This window comes from Callithrix jacchus, chromosome 4 (genome assembly GCF_049354715.1).
Source record: "Callithrix jacchus isolate 240 chromosome 4, calJac240_pri, whole genome shotgun sequence".
Taxonomy (NCBI): Eukaryota; Metazoa; Chordata; class Mammalia; order Primates; family Cebidae; genus Callithrix; species Callithrix jacchus.
The window spans coordinates 86806691-86831689 of record NC_133505.1 but is presented as its reverse complement, the minus strand read 5'-3'; the positions used below and the strand labels follow the sequence as shown (position 1 = coordinate 86831689).

The following is a 24999-nucleotide window of genomic DNA, read 5'->3' as shown; positions in this document are numbered from 1 at the left end:
TTTTTAACAGAATGTTAGTGGAGTAAGTATGGGCTTGGAGCTCGGAGACCTACAACAATGTTTTTAACCTCTGGCAAGTCTTTAGCTTTCATTTATCAGTTTGTAGGAAGAGAGTAATATTAATTATCTTTATTGTTGTTGTGTACGTAAGAAAGTGCTTCATAAAAGCACCAGAAAGGTTAATGTACTTGAAAACTCAGGTTTGTTAGTGTTCACAGCAGACACAGATGCTCCATTTGAATCTTAATTTGTTTAAAGTTATCATATCTCAAAGTGTGGCATCAGTGTTATTGTCAAGCCACTGGCTCTAAAAAACTTTGTGACTATCAAGTTGATCCCCCAAAATAACTATCTAGTCTTTGACAAATCTGACAGAAACAAGCAATGGGGAAAGGGTCCCCTGTTTAATACATGGTGTTGGGAAAATTGGCTAGAAATGTGCAGAAAGCAGAAACTGAACCCCTTCCTGACACCTTACACTACAATTAACTCAAGATTGATTAAGAACTTACACATAAGACCTAATGCCATAAAAACCCTAGAAGAAAACCTAGGCAAAACCCCCTCCAGGACACAGGCATAGGCAAGGACTTCATGACTAAAACACCAAAAGCAATGGCAACAAAAGCCAAAATAGACAAATGGGATCTAATTGAACTCCAGAGCTTCTGTACAGCAAAAGAAACAATCATTAGAGCGAACTGGCAACCAACAGAATAGTAAAAAAATTTTGCTATCTACCCATCTGAGAAAAGGCCAATATCCAGAATCTATACAGAACTAAAACAGATTTACAAGTAAAAAGCAAACAAACCCATCCAAAAGTGGGCCAAGGATATGAACAGATACTTTTCAAAAGAAGACATATATGAAGCCAACAAACATAAGAAGAAATGCTCATCATCACTGATCATGAGATAAATGAACCACATGGAGATACCATGTCACTCCAGTTAGAATGGTGATTATTAAAAAATCAGGAGACAACAGATGCTGGAGAGGATGTGGAGAAATAAGAACACTTATACACTGTTGGTAGGAATGTAAATTAGTTCAGCGATTGTGAAAGATAGTGTGGAGATTTCTTCAAGGATCTAGAAATAGAAATGCCATTTGACCCAGCAATCCCATTACTGGGTGTATATCCAAAGGACTATAAATTGTTCTATTATAAAGTCACATGTACATGCATGTTCATTGTGGCACTGTTTACAGTAGCAAAGACCTGTAACCAATCCAGATGCCCATTGATGATAGACCGAACAAAAAACATGTGGCACAGATACACCATGGAATACTATGCAGCCATGAAAAACAATGACTTTTCTGTCCTTTGTAGGCACATGGATGAAGCTGGAAACCATCATTCTCATCAAACTGACACAAGAACAGAAAATCAAACACTGCATGTTCTCACTCATAGGTGGGTGTGGAACAATGAGAACACGTGGACACAGAGATGGGAGCACCACACGGGTCTGTCAGGGTGGGGCCTAGGGGAGAGATAGTGGGTGGGAGGATGGGGAGGGATAACGTGGGGAGAAATGTCAGGTATAGGTGATAAGGGGATGGTGGCAGCAAACCACCTTGCCATGAATGTACCTATGCAACAATCTTGCATGATCTGTACATGTACCCCAGAACCTAAAGTACAATAAAAAAAAAATAGAAACTAACCAACAGAGAAAAAAAGAATAAAAAATAAAGATTTCACAGTCTTCTTCCAAATTTTAACTTGGACGGGTTATGTTATACTTCCAGGATGATGATGATGTGGGTAACCATTTTAGGTCATAAATGAGTGAAATGAAAAAAAAAATCTTAAAAATTCACTTCAGATAATCTAATATCCTGCCGTTACAACCTTTAAAACTAAAACTAAAATAGAATAAATTTGCTACCTAAGAAAGTGATTATAAAGGGAAACACTTAATGTAGAAGACATCTTTTTATTGTATGATAAATATTTCACAACTCAGAAACTTACAAATATTATTGACAAATTATAAAATATTATGTGGGCTTCTGGTTAGAATATAGAGTTACAAGAAATCATTGCTTTCATCCTAGCAACCAAAAGAAGCTGGATAAACTTCAAAAACATACAGTTCTTTTTAAAAATCCTTCAGAGAGTTAAGGATGCAATAAAACATAAATAAACTAATTTCCAGAAAAATGACAAGCCCTTCACAAAAGAGTTCCACAGCTGTTTTCATTCCATGTGAAGTAGTGGAGGAGGAGGTACCTGCCATAGAAGGGGGTAAGGAGAAACCAGTTAAACTTTTAATGAACTTTTAATTGTTGTGTGTAGGCTGGCATGAGAGATTATATTTCTAAGAAGCCTGAACCACAGAGCAAAATCTGTAACCACCCACCAAATCTTTCCCACCAATGCTTGAGGATAAAAATACTGGAAACAAGGCAAGAGAGCTGAGAGAGATTCCCCTGAGGCAGGCGGAGCCTGCCCTAAATATGATACAACAGCCCACTGAAGGGGAGGGAGGTGATGAGTAGACTTGAGATTCACTGGTCTTTCAGCTAATCAGACTGGGACAAAGAAGAATAAAAATGTTGAGACACTACAGTGCATCATAGCTGTAAAATTGGTGAATGGAAGTCAGGGTGAAAGAGATACCCAGAGCTGAAAACCAGGGATTACCCTGGAGAGCAAAGACTTCTTTCCAGTGAATCAAAAAGTTGGCAGCTGAGCTATAAAATGAAGGGATATCATTTCTGGCACTGAAAAGTAGTGGTTCAGCTCTAAAGAACAAAGAAAACTCCTGAATCTGACTAGGGCTCAGATCCTAAGCCATGTTGAAGGGAAAATTTAGATCTTTGCCGCAAACCACATGAAGCCAGTGGTAAATTGAATGTAACTAAAGCTGCAAGAAAGTCATTTTCATTCAACTGCATCTCATACTGATGAAGACTTCCACTTTAGCATTCAAACAAAAGAAGGGGCATAATATTTTCTGGAAGTTAAGATCATTCACTTCAGTAGGTATTATTCTTTTATACAGAATTTCTTGTACATAATTAAAAACTGTAAGACATTCTAACAGGTAAGATAATGGGGCCCATGACCAATAAAGGAAAAGGTCCATAGAAGCAGACACAGAGATGGCTCAGATCTTGGAATTATTAAACAAACCCTTTAAAATAACTAGCACAGTTTTGTAACATGGTGAAATCCTATCTCTACAAAAACATACAAAAATTAGCTGGGTATTGTGGCATAAGCCTGTAATCCTAGCTACTTGGGAGGCTGAGATGAGAAGATCTCTTTAGCCCAGGATGTGGAGAGTGCAGTGAGCCAAGGTCATGTCATTATAGCCCAGCCCAGGTGACAGAGTGAGAAATTCTGTCTCAAAACAAACAAAAAAGCACAAAATTGCTAAAAGGTATGTTGATAAAGATATCATGTAAGGCAATCTATTCTACTCAAAATTAGTAAATATTATAATAGACATAAAATAACACATGGAACAGAATAATTAAATTAGAGAAATAAGGGGAAGATATGATTCAAGTGGTGTTAGTTTTGTCGCGTCTTGGATGAAAGAAACAAAAAAAGGCATTCTTAGACAGTGGAACAGATAAAGAGTGTACAGAGATAAGTAGTTATGAAATGGTATTGTGTACCTGCAAAGCTGTGAGAATTTCATTGGTAGAAATGCATACTTTTAGAGGTAGAGGCAGGGCAGCTTGATGTGTTTGTGAGCTGCATAGTCACACAAAGCTCTATGCTCAGAAGGAGGCTGTGCTTGATTTAATTGTTTGCTGTAGCTAAGTTGAAATTTTTAGCCATTGAACAAGTGTCCTCACATTATTTTGCATTTGGACCTGCAAATTATATAGCAAGACCTGAACAAGGGAGACTCTCAGGGGAAGATGTGGGGGCCAGATTTGGAAGGGCTTTGAATACATCATTAGCCAAGATTAAGTAATCACACATTCTAGGTTGCCCAGGACAGGTCTGATCTACACGCATGTCTCATTCTAATTTCACTGGAGTCTCCTATCACTCTGTAGTGTCCTGATTTGAACATAAATTGTGTGACTATCCCATGTTGCATCAAGGAACCAGTGGGTATTTTAAGCAGTGATGTGTTCTAAGTATGTGTTTTTGCAAGGATACTTTATAGATTTCAGTGCAAAGAGCAGATTTATATAAGGGAGAAACTCCTCATAAGAGCAGTTAGGGGGGCTTTGTAATCCACAGACAACAGTGAACTTATGCAAAGCAAGGGCTGGGAGAAAGGGAGAAGGAGAATATACTAGATTTAGTAAATGTCTGGATGTTAGAATTAATGGACAAAGAAGGTTCAAGGGTGAAATTCAGATTTCTGGCTTTGAAGATTGATAGAAGATGATGCTCTCTTATTCAAGGTATGAAGAAAAAGCAAGACGAATGTTTGGGGAGACACTGAACAGCACAGGGTGAAGTTACAGGTTCTGATTGGACAAATGAGCATACTAACCTAGAGTTCAGCAAAGAAGTCAAAACAAAATATAAACGGGAAACACATGAGGCCTGTATATTCTTTCTTTCTTTTATTTGTGTGTATGCATATCTGCCCTTCTCAAATAGGAACCTGTTTATGATAGAAAAGTGCCCCTCAAACTTGATACATGGTGATAAATAAAAAGGAGAAGGGTTAGCCAGGTGTGGTGGTGGCTCATGCCTGTAAACCCAGAACTTTGGGAGGTTGAGACAGGCAGATCACCTGAGGTCAGGAGTTTGAACCAGCCTGGCCAACATAGTGAAACCATGTCTCTACTAAAAATGCAACAACAACAAAAAAATTAGCTGGGCATGCTGGCAAATGCCTGTAGGCAGGAGAATCACTTGAATTCAAGAGGCAAAGGTTGCAGTGAGCCAAGATTGCACCATTGCACTTCAGCCTGGGCAGCAAAGCAAGACTCCCTCAAAAAAAAAAAAAAAAAAGGTGTCTTCAGACCTGTTCCAAACTCCCTCCTGTACTGACATTGTCCACACATAGCTGGTCATCATTTCCAAATATAATGTCACTGGGCATCCATCTTACCTGTTTTTTTTGTCATTCTGTCTTCTTCTTTGTTTTACCACACAGGCAGTTTCTGTTGTCAATAACTCTCTTGACATTGTTTTGGAATTCTCTTTGCCCTGACATGCTGTGTGCTGTTATTTTTTAATTTCTAATCTGTTTGTAACCCACTGCTTTAATCTTAGGCTTGCTGCTCCTTTCTTGTCTTCATTTACTTTCACATATGTTAAAATCTGTCTTTTTACTCATTAAAAAATTGCTTTAAATGCAACTTTAAATTTCAGCATCCGAGTTTTATTGTTTTAATTGAAAATTTTCCTGAGATGCAGTTTTAGGAACTAATACAGAGTTCTCCGGGTTCAGATGGTTTCACTGGAGAATTCTACCGAATCTCTAAAGAAGAATTGATAGCGGAAATTACATCAACATGGTTAAGAAGATCTACAACCTACTGAGTATTCTGCTGTTATCAGGCAGGGTATTCTACATATGTGATTATATTCAATTGGCTATTTTGCTTTGTTTAGATCTTTTACGTCCTTGTTTTCTGGTATATTAATTCTATCAGTTGCTGAAAGGGGATGTTGAAGTCCCCAACTATAGTTGTAGATTTGTCTATTTCTTCTTTCAGTGTTATCAGTTTCCTTCATGTATGGTCTGTTTTGTGTATACACATTTAGCATCATATATCTTTCCCATGAATTTATGCCTTTATCATCATGTAATATTCCTCATTGTCTTATAGTTTTGTTTGTTCTGAAGTCTACTTTATCAGATGTTTACATAGCCACTCATGCTTTTATTTTGATTAATATTTGCACAGCATATGTTTTTTTAGTTCTTTTCATTTTGACATAACTATGTCATTTAATTTGAACAGCAAATAGTTGGACCACATTATCCATTTTGCTGATGTCAGTCTTTCAATTCTCCTTATTGTTTTCAAAACTCATCTTTAATAACTTTTGACAATTTATGATGTGTATCAGTGTGTACATATGTGGAATCATCTTATTTGGTGTCCTTTAGACTTACAGTATTTTGATTTCTGTTGCTTTCCTTGGCTTGGGAATTTTTCCACCATTTTAAAAAATATATTTTCTGTCTCTCTCTTCTTTTTCTGGTACATCAATAGTACATATCCTGTCATGACTGATGGTGTTCCATAAGTCTCTGAAACCATCCTCACTGTTAATCATTTTTTTTGTCTTCTTCACATTGTGTGATTTCCACTAACCTGTCTTCAAGTTCACTGATTTTTACTAGTTATCAATGGAATGTATCTCAAAATAATAAAAGAAATCTATGACAAACCCACAGTCAATATCATATTGAGTGGTCAAAAATTGGAACAATTTTCTCTGAAATCAGGCACTAGAAAAGGGTGCCCTCTCTCACCACTCCTATTTAACATAGTATTGTAAGTCCTAGCTGGAGCAATCAGGCAAAAAAAGGAAATAAAGGTTATTTGATTAGGAAAAGAGGAAGTCAAATTGTCTCTATTTGTAGAGGACATGATTGTATATTTAGAAGACCCCATCATCTCAGCCCCAAATCTCCTTAAGATGATAAGCAAATTCAGCAAAGTCTCACCATACAAAATCAATGTGCAAAAGCCACAAGCATTTCTATACACCAATAACAGACAAACAGCCAAATCATGAGCAAACTCCCATTCACAATTGCTACAAAGAAAATAAAATACCTAGGAATATAACTAACAAAAGACATAAAGGACCTCTTCAAGGAGAACTACAAACCACTGCTCAAGGAAATAAGAGAGGACACAAACAGACGGAGAAACATTCCATGCTAATGATTAGGAAGAATCAATATTGTGAAAATGGCATACTGCCCAAAGTAATTTGTAGATTCAATGCTATCCCCCTCAAGCTACCATTGACCTTCTTCACAGAACTGGAAAAAACCACCTTAAACTTCATATGAAACCAAAAAAGAGCCTGCATAACCAAGACAATCCTAAGCAAAAAGAACAAAGCTGGAGGCATCATGCTACCTGACTTCAAACAATACTACAAGGTTACAGTAATCTAAACAGCATGGTACTGGTATCAAAACAAAGATATAGACCAACAGAACAGAAAAGAGGCCTTGGAAGTAACGTCGCACACCTACCACCATCTGATCTTTGACAAACCTGATGAGTAAGCAATGGGGAAAGGATTCCCTGTTTTAATAAATGGTGTTGGGAAAACTGGCTAACCATGTGCAGAAAGTTGAAACTGGACCCATTCCTTACACCTTATACAAAAATTAACTCCAGCTGGATTAATGACTTAAACATAAGACCTAACAGCATAAAAACCCTAGAAGAAAACCTATAGGCAGTACCATTCAGGACATAGGCATAGGCAAGGACTTCATGACTAAAACACTGATAGCAATGGCAGCAGAAGCCAAAATAGATAAATGGAATCTAATTAAACTTAAGAACCATTTTCAGTCAAGGACTGCCTATACTTTTTTTTCTCAGAAAATTCTTTGCTGTTTAAATTTTTCCCTCCCTTTCTTGAATTTGGATTGACTTTCAGGAGGCTAATCAATTACCTCGGGAAGAATTGAGATCTTTATATTAAATAGTTGTCTTGTTCATAATTATAAAAATCATTTTTAAAGCTTATCAGCAAAGGCTAGTATTTTTATGTATATGTTTTTGTTTTTGTTAAGAGGAGTCTTATGTGTTTTATATTTTTGTTGCCCCTTTTATATGTTATAATCTTCGATTATATTTTTACCTAGTTATTACTTCTAGAAAAATTGTTTTTAAAAATCTTACCACTTTACTGAACTCCCTCAATGGAATGGATAACTTTATTTGTTTCTCTCAAGTTTTCTGGTAATACTTTTGCACTGACGAGTGCTAATACTTTTGCTCGTCATGACTCCAGATAGTGTTATGCTTGTGCCATGTGTCTTTTCTTCCTTCTATACATCTCTCCTGAGTTGTGTGTATGTGTGCATGTTCATGTTATGAAATTGCTTTGAGGTTTTGAACACTGGTTTCTGTAGACTGAGAGTGAATAACTTCCATGGAAGGCTACATGAAATTGCTTTCTTGTAAGTATCTTCAGAGGCAATAACAGACATCCCACAGTCTTACCCAAAGGAATAATCTATTTTATGTCCAAGTATATTTTTAGAACTCTCCAAGAATGTTGACTTACTCTTAATGATACATTCAGAAGCATTTTGTAGCCTCTTTACCAAATTTGTTACTAAGGAGACTATCTGGGATCATTCTTAAGAGAGTTGAATGATCGCCGATTTGGGATACTTCTGTGTAGAAAGAACGATTTCTTTCAAATTTGTTCCATACTTCTTTTCACTATTTTTGTTGTTGTTCAAAAGGGCCATATAAAACTTTAGGGCATATTCCTTTTGTAACAACCATTGTCCTTTGAGACTAAGCACAACATTTGATTTTCCTCTTCTTTAATCATATATATATGGTTTGAGATGGAGTCTCACTCTGTAGCCCAGGCTGGAGTGCAGTGATATGTTCTTAGGTCACCGCAACATCTATCTCCTGGGTTCAAGTGACTCTCATGCTTCAGCCTCCTGAGTAGCTGGGATTACAGGTGTACGCCACCATGCCCGGCTAATTTTTGTATGTTTAGTAGAGACAGTTTCATCATGTTGGCCAGGCTTGTCTCAAACTCATGACTTCAAGTGGTCCACCCATCTAAGCCTCCTAATATGCTGGGATTACAGGCATGAGCTACCGCACCCAGCCTAATCACATTTTTGATAAACTTTTATTTGTTACATAACTAGTTGAGAAACAGGGAAAGATTGTAGCTTTACAGGTTACAAACAACAAAATACCTTCACTGAACTCTTTACTAAAAACTGAAAGTCTACAAGAGTTTCTGAGTATCCCATTTACTATAACAGAATTCTACTGTATCTAACTGCAGGAAACTTTTTGGGGAATTACAGAAAGTCTTCTCAATCTTTAAAAGTTATAGTGTACTGTATTTATTTTCCTTCTTTCGTATGCATTATAAGCATGAGCATTACTGCAGATTATGAAGTGTTGGCTTTACAGAAGCCAAAAACACTGCTGAATCATCACATGAATCCTTGCTGCCAAGGTTGGAAGCATTCTTTTTGCACTTGCATAACATTTGTAAAATTTCAGAGGCACATTTGAAAAAATATACTAAAGTGAAACTTTATTTTTTTAAAAAACATAGACTATTTGTGTTCTTAAAATTTATTTTACAATGATAATTTCATTTATCTTGGTTTTCTGAGAATGTAGGGGCCAAGCAATGGAGGTTTTACAAATGATACGACCATGCATTTTCAAATCCACCTGAAGGCAAAATTATGTTGAAAAATGTCCCACATTTCTTCCCACCGTTATATATTGCTCTCAATCATTTAATGATTCTGAAGAGCTCACAGAAGTCTCCAAAGAACTATAACAGAGTTTTAACAAAAATCAGCAACAGTCAGTTTACCTCATAATTCTAAAATTACTCTGATTCTCTGAATCCCCTCTTACAGATCTCATAATGAGAAACTAGTGGTATTGACATCTGAACTATAAGTTTCATCTTTATGAGCCTTTCCCAAAGTAACCAGGAAGTCTATCCTTGTAGCTATACCAGATTGCTGGAGGAAGAAATGTTTATAGATTTGATTTACCCAGAATTGCAAGTACACCCATTGAAAATTTATTAGAAATGCCTCTTATGTGTCAAGGCTCTGTGTACTGGGGAATGGAAAAATGAATAAGACAAAGATTTTACCTAATACATACAGCATTGTATGCTTTTGTAGGCTGAGGAGAAAAAAAAATACTTGACAAAAATAACTCTGTGTATAGAAGCTTGATGCCCTCTGTAGTCAAAACATAGGCATCTAGTCCATGCATTAAAGCACTACCATAAAAGAACAAGGGATAATGGGGCCATTCCAGAGATCTGTTTAGAAAAGTTGCTGCCTGGGCAGTTTTTCTATAGCAGCTGTTTGGTCATTGCTAATGATCCATGAAATCATGGATCTTGACAAGATAAACTCTTTATCAGCAGTATCTCCAAAAGACTACATGAATTTGTTGAACTTCTGTAACTAAAAGCAGAATTTGAGGATAGCATTAAATTGACTCATGAAATGAAGCTCTAATGTCTCAAAGACACCCCACAAAAAGGGCACATTACATTTAAGTTTGTTTAACCTGCAGAGTAAGAAAATCAGTTGGCATGATATAATCATGTAAAGAATTCCATTCTGAAAGAGCAGTGATGTGATGAAACAGACATGAAGCTTCTGGCATGACCCTGTAACTTGCCCTTTGCAAGACTGATTCCTGACCTCAACCTGCTTCAGTCAGCACTAGGATGCAAGTGTGCAGCCCCTTCTCACTAAATGGTACATCAACAGAAATGCTGTTAGCTCGTGCATGTCATTTAGTCATAGCTTCCCTTGGAGGAAAATAACGTTATCATAAATATATTATTGTCTGCCTCCTTCACTCCCTCTTTTTCTGCGTCATTCCTCATGTCCTCCTTTTCTTTCCTTTCTTCCTCTTATCTTTCATATTTCAAGCAAGCATGCTTCTTTGCCATTATATGCCAGATGTGGTCAGAGATGGTGAGGTGGTTGGGGGGCAACTGCTGGAGTTTAGAGAAATGGGAGAAAAATACTAAAGATGATGTAAAAGGTATTAAAAAGATAAATACATTTTGGTCACATCTATCCCATAATACAAAGTTCAGTCAGGGAGACAGATGTAAAGCAAAACAAAACAAACAAGACCTATAAATGAACGAAGTGATAATAGCCTGAGAGTGCATAGAATGCTATGATAGCTAGTCAGATAAGAGATTTAATCACCAATTTTAAATCTTGGACTCTGTGAAAATGACAATCTGATTCCACATTTGCTATAATGTTACTGTGACCATTCTCACTGTATTGTTTTTATTTGTTCCTTTAATAAGTATTAGTCCAGCATTTATGGACAAGGCCTCCAGTTAGGCGTTTTGGAAATACTGGCATTTTCGGGACAAACAGAGCCTAGGCAATTAAAAATACACAAGGGACAGACAGACGTGCAACCAGTGCCAAAACAAGGAAGTATAAACTGACTGTCAAGTGAGTGATAAAATACAAAGTGCTTTGGAAGTCATAAAGAAGAACAAATCATTCCGAAATGTAGGAACATAGAGCCAGATATAGTAAAAGTTCTGCAGTGACCTAAATCCTATCACTTGTTTCTTACTGGCTTCATTTGCCCTGCCCCTCTCATCCTTTTTGATCTCAGCACTTATGGTTCCGCAGAGCTATGCCACAGAGCATCTTGCTCCTTCCAGCTTTTTTGTTATTGTGGTTCTTAAACTCCTGTTTTCTCAATCTCACCCTGAATTTTCTTGCATAGCAAATAGAATCCTGTTAATATTAAAATGAGTGATGATGAATTGATATGTAACAGCTATAAGGTAAGTTGTGTGAATTTTATCAAATATTTTAGAGATAAGCTTCCAAAGCAGTGGTGAGAAATTTTCTGGTAACACCACAGGCTGCAAGCAGAAACATTTTTGGATCAGCTGGTAGATGTCTTTTAAATCTTCCACATAAGCAACCCCTTTCTCTGGCATCATGAAGGGCTTTTCCTACAAGTATATTTGCACCCCCCCCCAAAAAAAGACTGCAGAACATTCTACTGTTCAATTTAAACTTTGTTGTGATGTCCCTTATGTGCACATGATATAGCCCTGTGTGTTTCATGTCTCTCAGGAAAGCCAAAACTGACCTGACCTTATTAAAAGCAAACATCACTATTTTACTCTGTTTGTGTTAAATATTTCTATTACACTTTAAAAAGAATGATTGCACTGTTAAATCCATTCCTTTGGGAGGCAAAAACATGATTTTATTCCCTTTTTTAGATAAAGTAGCCTGAAGAACCACTGCTACTTGGCATGTGCCCCTCCTGGAGAAGGAAGTGCTGGTGTTAGGTTCAGATGTCACACACAGTTGGATATTCTACTACCCTCTTCCCATAACTACTACCTCCTAAATGCTCTCGATGTCATATATTGTTCCATTTTCTAAATCAAACAAATTAAATTTTGTTGTGTATATTTTAGAATTTCACAATGTCTTGAGAAAATTGTAGTTTCTGGTGTTATAAAATCAAGTTGAAAATTGGTATAGAGGCCAGGAAAGGGATATAATTTTTGTTTAATTTAAACTCCACAATAATTTCTTCTGCATTATTGCACATGTTCTTACACAAAGGTCTGTTTTCTAGATATATAGCTATACAAATGTTATGTGAAACCTAAAGAGAGATTTTATTGCCTTTTTTAAAAAACCTGTGTATTAACTGGCTGGAAAGAAGACCCGGATAATATTTTTTATTTGAAAATGTGAAGCCCTTATTTAGAAACCCATATGTGTCAGGGTTTAAACTCTTTTTTCCCTGCTTTTATTTACTTAACTTTCCTCACCCTTCACACAGACTGTTGAGAATTTTTTACTTAAAGATTTCCACTTGTCAGTCAATCTCCTGATTAAGGGATTGGTTTTATTGGGATGGGTAGCCTCAGGAAAGATATGCTGCTCTTCTGGACTGATGGAAGCAGACACATTCATGGCTAGGATCCCGGTATTCCCTCTAGCAGTAGAGTGATCTTCTGTTGGTCTTGCTGCTCCTTGAGTACTTTACTGAAAAGTGGAAGGAAAACCTGGGGATTTAAAAGAAGGCCTAAAAAAATCCTGGCTGAGAAAATTTTAGGATCAAATCATTAGTAAAAAAATCTTCCTGTATGTGCTTTGAGTTTCTTCTTCTCATTCTTCTCCACCAGTCACTGGAATGTTCTTTAAAAAGAATGACTGCATAGGTCATTAAAATGGGAATTGAAGCTGGATTGATCTGTGACCTTTTGGGCAGGATAGGCTATACTCATATATAAACTTTGCTGTGACAGAATTTTTTCCCGTCTTTTCCTGCCATGGAATGGTCCCAAAGGAAAACTGAGAAACATCCCAGTTGGATAAGCCCTGAGTAAAAAGTCTTTGATACGAATGTGGCTCATTTCTTCCTCCTTGATCTGTTCCTTAATTTTTAATCTTATTTTGTCACAGCAGAGTTAAACAGTGTCATGTGGGCATCCCTAAAGGTCATCCGTTTTTGCCTGTGCACATCTTTAGTAAATACATTGGGGAGTTTAAAAAAGATTATCACACTACGATCAGGTAAACTTAGAAATCCAATTATGGGACACAAATTTGTGTTACTAAATATTCAATGTATTCACAGAGGTGTGCTGCGTGCACACAGATAAATATCAACTAAGTAAATAAAGGGTGAGACACAGAACAAGAATTTGTAAGAAAATCTTTAAAATGTTTATAATTTTTCCAAACCAGGTTAGCTTTAGAATTGCACAAACTGAAATTGGACATAATTTCAAATTGTCTTCAAATTTATAGTTTTAGATGTAACTTTCCATATTAAGCTATTTAAGTTTTAAACAGGAACACATAATCTTTAATGATCTAGAATCACAAATAAGTATAAAAGTTTTTGTTTGCTTTTAGTATTTGGTCTGCATTTAATATTACATATTCATAAGAATATTTCATGAGTGAAGCAAAAAAACTCTATAAAAGGAAAATATTTTGTAATTCAAACTTTTTAAAGCATGCTTCTTTTTTAACTAAAAATAGTACAGAAAGAGAAGGAGAAGAATAAAAGAAGTAAAAGGTGGATGAGAAGGCGAAGAGAAAAGAAAACAAAAGAGGGAATTAAACACTTTCCCAGCCATATGCTATGATAACCTTTCACAATTTGTCATTTATAACAGATCATCCTGAATTGAACTTCACACCACAGTTTAGAGATATAAAATTGAAAACTAAGCAAAACAAAAAATTGTAGTAAATCAATAAATATTAAATTCCTAGGCTACAGTTTCTTCGTTCATGGATATAATTCTATGTGTTTTGAATATCACCAAACCACTCAGCAACGTATGGATTTGATCAACAAGACAAAATTCAATCACTCTAAATGCTTCTCAGGGCCATTGAACACATATATTTTTAACTTAAATTTGGCAATATAACCATGTGGCATTATTTACCATGGTTGTATATTTTAGGGGTTGTTAGGCCATTATTAATGACAGGTTTGGACTTTCTAGGCTACTTAAGGCTGTTTGTTGGTATCAGGAAAAAAGCATTATTTCTTCCTGTCTCAATTAAGATAGGAGAGAAGCTGCAGACACTAAGCTAAATTAGAAATAAATTATACACCAGTCATTTTTTTGCATTCTGAGAAAAGCTCTGTGTATTTTTGTTTTTGCAGCCACGAGTAATTGTTAAAAAAAATCATGTGTTTCCTGTCAGGTCTAAGACATAGACTCTGGTAAACATTTGTGTTTGAAATAATTAGCTAGCTGGCATTTGTTTCTAGAGCCTTTAGTCTTTTTAGCAAAAATCAAATGGATAGTTTCAATCCAGCAAAATCTTTCATTTTTGTTAATAAGAATTTGAAAAAGATAAAGTGCCAAAGAATTTATTCAAAATGTTATCTCCTGAATCCTCTGTTTGAAGCTAAAATTATCCTAATATAGAGAGAGCTATAGATTCTTACAGTACAATATGCATTGTCACAGGTGTATTGTGGAGTGCTAGTCCTAGTCAAACACAAAATTTAGATAAGCACAGTCAACTGTTTAATAAAGTAGATTTTCTTGTTTAGTGACAGACTCCTCACAGGTACAAAGACATATTCAAGTCCCATTAATTAGCTTTTTGTTATGCCAATTTATTAAATTTTTATCTTTAAAGATTTTAGTGGGCTACGGTTTAGAAAATAAATTTAGAGATTATTGCAAGAATATATAGCCAAAAGTTTATATTGACAGTTATAATTTTCTGTTTGTCCCAAAATATTTATACCTGATGTTTACAAATTAGCAAATATTTATGTAGCTTCATTAAGATAAATAACATTTAATAAAATTTTAGTTACAGAAAATAGAGATGTAATGTGAAGAGAGATTAATTAATAGAATCTGAACAGTCCTCAGTGATCATTTAATATAAATCCTTCCACTCAGAGAGCACTACAAAAATAGTGCTGACATTCATCCCTTCACTGCTTTCTTACTTCCAGAGATGCGACATCCTCTCCTCACAACGTAACCATTTACATTATTGAACTTAAGTTTATCTGTCTTCCTGCATGTCCCCATCTGTTACCCATTTGCCTTATCATTTCCCTTTGGAACTTTAGAGAGAATAATTCTCTAAAGTTAGAATTATGGACATGATGCCTCCACCCCACCTCCCAGTATTAAAGAATCCTATTAAATCTTCCCTTCTGTAGTTTTTCAATCATCCTTTTATGGCATATTTCAAAAATATACCATAAATTAGTCTGAAATATGGTCTGATATATTCAGGCCATATTTCAAAAATCATTTTTTTTAAACTTTCCATTCTCTCTGCTTTGTCTGAAACCATGATATTAAAACTGGATCCAATATTCTTGATGAGGTCTGACTAGTACTAAATATGTGAACCATAATATTTTTGTATTAATTCAATGTAAAAATATGTAGCTGGAATGTTAAAAGAAGAATTTGGTGGCATCAGTCATTAGGTGATACCATCTTTGGTTTGGTTGCTGAAATCTGTGGTCAGCTAAGCACTCCAATCTCTTTCTCAAGTCAACCGGTATCAAGACTCTTTTTCATTCTGTTTTATGCATTCATTGTTGTTGTTGTCATTTTTAATCTCTAAGCAGAAACAGAGTGTTGGTCTTTTTAATACTACAAAATTTTGGTTCTGTCAAGGCCATTTTGAATGTTAATTTTGTCCCACTATATGTTGGCTGTCATTCTCAGTTTGGGGCTCTGCAAGTTTAATAAATAGGCCTTCTTTCTTTTCACAAAATTCAGGTAAAAGGTTAAACGTGACAGTCTCTCTCTGGATCCAATCATGTATATGAGCCTGACTTTAATACTTACCTTGTTTCCACTTCTTTAAAGCAGAGGTGATGATGATGAAATAACTCATAGGTTGTTTTAGGATCGAATGAATTAACAGGTCTAAAGTACACAGGAGGATACCTGTCATGTTATAAATAAAACATAATGCCCAAAATTAACATGACACTTCATAGCATTCTTCTAACCTATCAGTTTTCATGTGCAACATTCTTATCAATCATCAATTTAGTTTTTTTCAATGGTATTAACCATAGGATTGATAATTTACCTAATGTAGAAAAAAATTAAGCATATCGATAATTTTCAAAATCCAACTTTTCTATTTTAAAACTTTAAGTTGTAAATTGATATAAAGTACACAAACATGATGTAAAAGACAGCTTTATATACCCTTCTTTTGAAGCATTTAAAGAAGAATAAAAATAACTTTAGGGTTTTTGTTTGTTTTGTTTTGTTTTTTGGAGACAGAGTCTTGCTCTGTTGCCAGGTGCCAGGCTGCAGTGCAGTGGCGTGATCTCAGCTCACTGCAACCTCCGCCTCTCAGGTGCAAGCAATTCTCCTGCCTCAGCCTCCCAAGTAGCTGGGAATATAGACACTCCCCAACACGTCCAGCTAATTTTTATATTTTAGTAGAGATGGAGTTTCACTATGTTCACCTGGATGGTCTGAATCTCTTGACGTCGTGATCTGCCCGCCTCGGCCTCCCAAAGTGTTGGGATTACAGGCGTGAGCCACCGTGCCTGGCCTAGTTTTTAATATATACTTAAGACTATATTAGTAAAATATATAATTGTAAATTTTAAAAATGTTAGAAATCCCGAAGTTTGGAAACGTGTGGTGAGGGATGGTTGTGGAATGTAACTTACTTGAGAATTCCTGCTCTCCGGACATAGACACCACACACTCTCTCACATGCACTCACATATCCACATTCAGAGATATTGCTACTGAAAAGTACAATCCAGGACCAACCAAGGTAGGGCCAGTCAGGACTCATCTACAAATAAATAATTAGCTCAGCTAACATTCAGTCTAAAGCAGAAGAAATTGGAATGCTTTCTCATTCTGTTTCCTTTCTAAGCAAATTGAACAGTCAGTTAGCTCTTGTCTAATCCCAAAACTTGGGACTCTTGTTTTACTAGGTTAGTGCTTTAAAAGTAATGGCTAAACAGCAATTATGTTTGCATCAACATAATACATCTCCTGTCTTACCCTAGTGCTCATAGCATCACTAGGAGATACTCACTTTGTCTTCCAGAGCTCTGTGTTACCCAATTCAATGAACACTAGCCACATGTGGCTACTGAGCTCTTACAGTGTGGCTGATGTGACCGAGGAACTGGAATTATAATTAATTTACTGTAAATTTAAATTATAAGCAAATACTCAGCTAACTATTAGAAAACTTTAGAGTATATTCAGAACAAATTGAGTTTGTAAATCTACTTTTCAACTATAAATTTTAGGAGATTTAAATTGAAATGAGGTTTTAGATCAGGATAGAGGTAAATCGAAAGTAGTTCTGACGATATGTGATATAAGAATTGAAATGTGTTCTAAGTGTAAAATACACACTAAATTTTGACTACTGTATATAAAAATGTAAGATATCTCACACTTTTTAAAATTTTGTGCATACTGAAATGACAATATTTTAGATATATTTGATTAAATTACATATTTTATTAAAATTTTCTTCATCTGTTCTTTTACCATTTTTTAATGCTACTAGATTATTTGTGTGGTTTCCCTCATGTTTCTACTACATAGGTGTCTATACAGTAGACATATTTGTGGATGAATATCTGTTCATCTGTAGAGTCGAGATTAATCTCATTTCCCTGTACCATTCTGCAGAATAGGGTGAGAAAAAATAGTCTGTGGACTATCCATGTTACATGGGTTACATGTAATTGATTTAAAGGATGATAATAGAAGCAAACCAAAATTAGTTTTTATTCAATAGGCATCTCTTTTTATGCTAGATTTTATGGAATTTGTACACTTGGAACCTTTAATGTGGTTGAAATTACTTGTCTCATCTTGATAAGTGTTTCTCATGCTGTGCTGAGATAGATCAAAAGCAATTCACACGTGGCAATATATCAGCATGCTAAGTGGGCTGTCTCTGCTTTTAAAATAAAAATTAAAGTTGATAATATGGGTTTTGGATTCACATTTAGGCAGATTACTGAGCATTACTAGCTCTGCCAGCTACTGGGTGTGACAGGATAACCCTTAATTCCTTTAGTAGTCTCAGCTCTTTTCTTTCTTCTTTTTCCCTTTTTATCTCTTGCTTTCTTGGTAAAATGAAGATATTTTCTACTTCTCAGAATTTTGACAAAGATTAAATAAAGCAGCATATACAAAATTCCTAAAAAGTATAGATACTTGATAAATGAGTGTTTCTTTCCTTCCCCTGATATTTTGGAAACAGCTATATTGAATAATTGTTAATTAAAAGTACATTTTCATTGTATGCTGAAGATATATGTTTCTTGTTCAAAGTTGATGCTGGACACTTTTTTTTTAAGAGAAAAAAGAAAGGAAGAAAAAGAAAAGAAAGAAAAAGAGAAAGAAAGAAAAAAAGAATAAAAGAGTAAAAAGGAAGAGAAAGAGGGAGAGAGAACGGGAATCTTGCTCTATTGCCCAGCCTAGAATGCAGTCTAAAAATGGGTTTTAAAAACCTCTTTTATGCCAATAAATGTGCTTAACAATGGAGACAGGAAGGAATAAGGGAGGAAAATAACAAGCAGCCAACCAATATTTCATTTAAACCTGTGAAATGCTATGCAATTGCTGAGGAGTGATTTACTTCCAATTTTGTGATCACTATTAGAATAGGTGTGATGTGATACTGAGAAAAATGTATGTTTTGTGGATTTAGGGGTGGAGAGTTCTGTAAATGTTTATTAAGTTTACTTATTTCAGGTCTGAGTTCAAGTCCTGGATATCCTTGTTAATTTTCTGTCCTATTGATCTGTCTAATATTGACAACGTAGTGTTCAAGTCTCCCACTATTATCATATGGGAGTCTAAGTCTCTTTGTAAGTCTTTAAGAACTTGCCTTATGTATCTGGGTGCTCCTATATTGGATATATATAATTATTATCGCTTCTTGTTGCATTGATCCTTTTACCATTATATAATGTCCTTCTTTGTCTCTTTTGGTCTTCATTGCTTTAAAGTCTATTTTATCAGAGACAAGAATTGCAACTCCTGCTTTTTGGTTTTTTCTCTCCATTTGGTTGGTAAATCTTCCTCCATCCCTTTGTTTTGAGTCTTTGTGTATCCTTGCATGTGAGTTGGGTCTGGTGCAGCATACTGATGGGTTTTGGCTTTTTATCCAATTTGCCTGTCTGTGTCTTTTGATTGGGGCATTTAGTCCATTTAAATTTAGGATTGATATCGATATATATGAGTTTAATACTGCCATTTAATGCTGGCTGGCTGTTTTGCCTGTTAGTTGATGTAAATTCTTCATTATGGTGATGCTCTTTACCTTTTGATATGTTTTTGGAATGGCTGATACTAGTTGTTCTTTTCTATGTGTAAAGCTCTTGTAAAGCAGGCCTGGTGGTGATGAAATCTCTGAGTACTTGCTTGTTCATGAAACATTTTATTTTTCCTTCACTTATGAAGCTTAGTTTGGCTGGATATGAAATTCTGGGTTGAAAGTTCTTTTCTTTAAGGATGTTGAATATTGGCCCCTACTCTCTTCTGGCTTGTAGGGTTTCTGCTGAGAGATCTGCTGTGAGTCTGATGGGCTTCCATTTGTGGGTAACCTGACCTTTTTCTCTGGCTGCCCTTAGTATTTTCTCCTTCATTTCAACCCTGGTAAATCTGAGAATTATGTGCCTTGCAGTTGCTCTTCTTGAGGAATATCTTTGTGGTGTTCTCTGTATTACCTGGAGTTGAGTATTGTCCTTCCTTGCTAGGTTGGGGAAGTTTTCCTGGATAATATCTTGAAGAATATTTTCCAGCTTGGAATCTCCATTCTCTTTGTCACATTCAGGTATACCTATCAAACATAGATTAGGTCTTTTCACATAGTCCCATATTTCTTGTAGACTTTGCTCATTCCTTTGTAGCCTTTTTTCTCTAACCTTGTCCTCTCATTTTATTTCATTAAGTTGGTCTGACATCCTTTCTTCTGCTTGATCAATTTGACTGTTAAAACTTGTGCATACTTTGCGAAGTCCTTGTATTGTGTTTTTTGGCTCTATTAATTTACTTATATTCCTCTCAAAATTGTCTATTCTCGTTAGCATTTTGTCAAACCTTTTTTCAAGGTTCTTAGTTTCTTTGCATTGGGTTAGAACATGTTCTTTTAGCTAACAGAAGTTTCTTCTTATCCACCTTCTGAAGCCTGATTCTGTCAATTCATCACACTCATTCTCCATCAGGCCTTGTTCCATTGCTGATGAGAAGCTGTGATCCCCTGTAGGAGGAGAGAGACTCTGATTTCGGGTATTTTCAGCCTTTTTGCACTGGTTTCTTCCCATCTTTGTGAATGTACCCACCTGTCGTCTTTGTAATTGCTGACTTTCAGACTGGGTCTCTGAGTAGACATCCAGCTTATTGGTGATGAAGTTTTTTCTGTTTCTTAGTTTTCCTTCAGTGGACGCCCCTCCCCCACAAAGCTGGACCTTCCTGGGTTTAGTTGTGCTCGCTGTGAAACTCTCAATCTTCAGCACCTCCAATTGCTGTTTTTTTGTGTGGACACTGTGCCGGCTGAAACAGCGGCATTTAGATTCGTGGCGCTTTTCTGCCTGGGAATCTCCCAGTTTGGCTACCCGCTTCAGTCCTCCCTTTAATCAGCTGAATGGGTGACTCTGCCCTCCTGGAGCGCCAAACACCAACTAAAAGGGCACCCAGTCCCACTTACTCTGCACTGAGAACCACTGTGCTGGCCAAAAGAGTCACGCTGGTGACTCGTGGGGCTCCTCCGCTGTGAATCTCCTGGTCCGTGAGCAACAAAAATTCATCTGGAAGTGTGGCATCCACTCACTCTCTGTGCTTTCACTGGGAACTACAATCCTGAGCTGCTGCTAATCAGCCATCTTGGATCTCTCTCCTGATGCTGGACACTTTCAATCTGACAGTAGCAACTTTAATAATGATTATTAAGATATGTTAATCAGCTTGCTTGAATGTACAATGTATACGCAGATAAAAAAATCACATTGTATTTCATCAATATATACAATTATTATATGTCATATAAAATATATTAATAAAGTATAATAATTATTAAAACTAAGGTAAAAATTACAAGATTATTATTTCACTTATGAGTATTGACACAAAAATATAAAATTTTTGCTTGATATTCTTTATTCATATTGAGAGATGATTTTGCTCAATATTCACTAAAATAAAAATACTGTATAATGATAATATTAATGCAAATTAATAGTGGAATGAATCTGCCTTTTATATTTTTTAACCCAAAAAAGATAATGAATCTCCATTTTAATATGTAAATTTTCTGAAAAATAGCTCAGAAATTATCTTCACTTTGATTTCAATTATTTGAGCTTCAACAACTGAAATACACGCAAAGCCCCTATTATGGTGAGTAAGTTAATGATGTGCTGCCAAAAAATATGATTTTTCATGAATGATGAACAATATATCCGTGGCAGCTCAGATAATCCAATAAGGGCTACCAGATTGCAACATTGACAGTATACCAAGTTTTAAAATTAGAATTAAGAGAAACTAGTTTGTCAGTCATTAAATATCTTTAACCAAGGATTGATGGAAAATAAGGAGGAACAAATATAACCCAAATTGATGAAACTGCTATTTGTTCTTTTACAGTTCTTCCTCACTGGATGTCCTATCTTTATCGTGATGGGTATTTAAGGATCATAAAATTGTTTTATGTAAATTGAAAAATGAACTTCATATCCATAAATTTGTATAAACATAAGTATTGGTTTTAATTTTAACAGATGTTTTTGGCACATAGTATAGTAGTATTGACTTTTTTCACTTTTGTCTTTTGAAAAAAATAGAATTCTTTTCTTTTATAGAAATAATGCCATTGTATGATTAGTTTCTCGAGTAAAATTAGCCTTTCTTCTTACAAAGAACTCCTGCAATAATTTCTTATAAAACTCAAATTACTTTAAAAGTTATTTAATGAAAGAAATGAGATTTGTGAAAACATTTTAAAGCATTTTGAAGATTATTCTGTAAGACATTGTCTTCATTTTGCATAAATTCCAGATTACTTTCAGAAAGAAACATTACTCTCTCAACCACACTTTACTTGCAGTCTATAGTTACTCACAAATCTATCCTTCACCTCCATGCATGCCAATTTCAGTGTCCCAAAAAAGTAGTTATATTTAAAAAGTGAAGTGCATATCAATGCTTTGGAGCTTGAGTTCTTTTTATGGAAACAATGACCTCTAAGTTACGAGGTTAGCTTGCCAACATCTATCTAGCCAACCCTACACAGCAAGAAGGTAAACTCATGAGGCTATTGGACCTTCTCCAAAAGCAGAATTACAGAATGACAGAATGTATGGAAAGGGAGATTGTTGGGGTAACAAGTGGCACAGGTGATTGGATGGAAGTCAGATTAGGTAAAACACCAGACACAGTAGTGACAGCTAAAAGTTACCAAAATTTACTGTCTCCTGGAACTACTTATTAGAGATGTATGTATTTTGTGTATATTAAATATCTGATCATTACAAAATTCCTATGAAGTAGACGGCATTATCATGTCTATTTACCAAATGAAGAAATAGAGTACTTAAGTGACTTTCCCAGGATCACACATCTGTAAAGTGATGGGACTAGAATTCAAACTGTGAGAATCTGGTGCAAAACTTTATGCTGTTAGCCACAACATGCCTAATAATGCCTCTTTGCATTATGGCAAGCATCATACTCACATTTTGTTCTGTCTCTCATTCCCTTAGGGCCAAAAGCATGATGATTTGTAACATATCTGTAGTTTTCCAAGAGATCAGCAACTCCCTACTTGTCCTCCAAACTTAGAGCAGGTTTTCTTCACACAGGAATGGGGAACAAATTCCTTTCATGCCAATTTCTGTGTAGCTCAGCTGGTAAAGTCAACTGATATATATCAGTCATATATCAACTGTTAAATTCAACTGATACATAGATGTATATATATAAATATATATATACCTTAACATATATACACACATGTAAGTTGCATTTATACATGTGTACATATATATATATATACACACACACACACACACACACACACACACATATATATATATATATATATGAAAAGTCAGTAAAAATAGCCACTATTACTTGGTGTTTACTGTTTACTATAGGTAAGACATCTGATTTAAGAGGATAACCTCATTTAACCCTCCTAATCAGCCTGGTCAAAACAATTTCATAAATATCTGTGTCTTGTATTGGGTTATTCTTCCAATCACTTTAATCAATTACAAGTCTTTGCAATCCAAAAGGTGCTGTTTCAGATTTTTAAAGTCAGGATTATATGTTGTATGTGACATAGCTCCTGCCTTCAAGGAGCTTACATTATAGTTGTAAACATGAAACTTAAAAACAAATATTTATTAAGTAGAAGATAAGTTTTATAAGGATATATGCACAGTATAAGTTACAAGGTTTTTATTAAATGGAGGCAGTATTGTCATTTAGAAATACAAAGTAAAGGATCATAGAGATGGTGGAATTTGTCCTGACCTGTAAATAATTTTGAAAAGGATTTGAGAGACTGTGTAGTATCCAAGATATCTAGTTTTAGAAATGTATCTAATTAATTTGAGCAGGAGAGAAACTTGTTGAAATATGTTAATATTAAGAAGCTCATGACATTTCTGGGAGGGCTAGGGAATCATCTCCAAGACGATACAGACAGACGTAAGACTCTAAATCATGCTTTGAGCATAAGCCTTGTTTATGTCACTATACTGCTCTCACCACAATGTTGGCAATGTTTTCTTCCAGCAACTATCTGTGATACCAGAAAAAATTTTTCTTGGTTCATCCTTTTTGGATTGTTATCCACAGATGAAAAGGGTAGAGTTTATCATGAGTGTCTATATTCCTGCTGCAAAGGAGAAATGCATATGGTATCTTTCTCCTATGGAACAGGAAGAAAACTGAGCCTCTTGTAAAGATTCCTGGGAGTTTGGATGCTTAATGATCCAGAGGGGCCACATTTGATAGAGGTGAAAGGGATGTGGAAGAGCATTTCCTGAAAAGTGAAAGGCATTAAGAAAGAATCCAGATAAAGATGCATGCTTGATGATCAGATAAATGAGCACCATGTGGTGTTTCTAGAGCTCAAGGCTGTGGAAGCGCTGGTGGGACAGGGAGAAACCAGAAAAGAAAACCAGATTCTCACTAGGTCTGATTCTATACCATGCTAAATATCAAGTTAAGGACTTCATGATGTTTTTTGTTCTGTTAGTAATGTAAAGCCATTGAAGTAGGTTTAGTGCAAGGAAGTCATTAAACACGCAAGTATTATTGCTCTTTTACCAATAGACTTTGCTCCAATTAATTTGATACTTGATTTTTCTTGAAAGTAATTTTTCAGTAGAATTTGCTTTGTAAAATGCTTTATTCTTTGAATTTCTAACAATATAATACAAAGATTTCATATTCTACCAATATGATTTTAATTTTGAATAATACATGAGAGAAAATACAATACAAAAGATAAACATTTTCATATCCCATGAGTCATGTGATTTTAAAGTCCTCATGGTAAGTGACATTTCAGAGAGTTTGGCTGGTCTGAGTATTAGCATATTCCCCTAAAAAGAAGTAACAACCACTATAAGATGCATAGTATTCATGGTTTTATTGGTTTCTTGGAAAGAAGATTGGCCATTTTCTGTTTTTTTCTTTTTTCTTTGTTCCCCTCATCCCTTTAATGTGATATTTTACTCTCCTGCTAAACTGTAGTTTATTTCTCATTAAAAATCCGTTCTTGA

General features: G+C 35.4%; 1 long non-coding RNA gene across 3 annotated transcripts in view; it reads right to left on the bottom strand.

The window, feature by feature from the left end:
• The window catches only part of LOC118152896 (uncharacterized), a 48508-nt gene extending 25378 nt beyond the window's left edge, over positions 1 to 23130 (bottom strand). For all 3 annotated transcript variants that reach the window (XR_013534846.1, XR_013534845.1, XR_013534847.1), the window contains exons 1-2: positions 22939 to 23130; positions 16043 to 16144 (exon numbers count right to left, since the gene is read on the bottom strand). This is a non-coding gene — a long non-coding RNA (uncharacterized LOC118152896). The remainder of the gene's footprint in view (positions 1 to 16042; positions 16145 to 22938) is intronic.
• Between the last annotated feature and the right edge of the window lie 1869 nt (positions 23131 to 24999).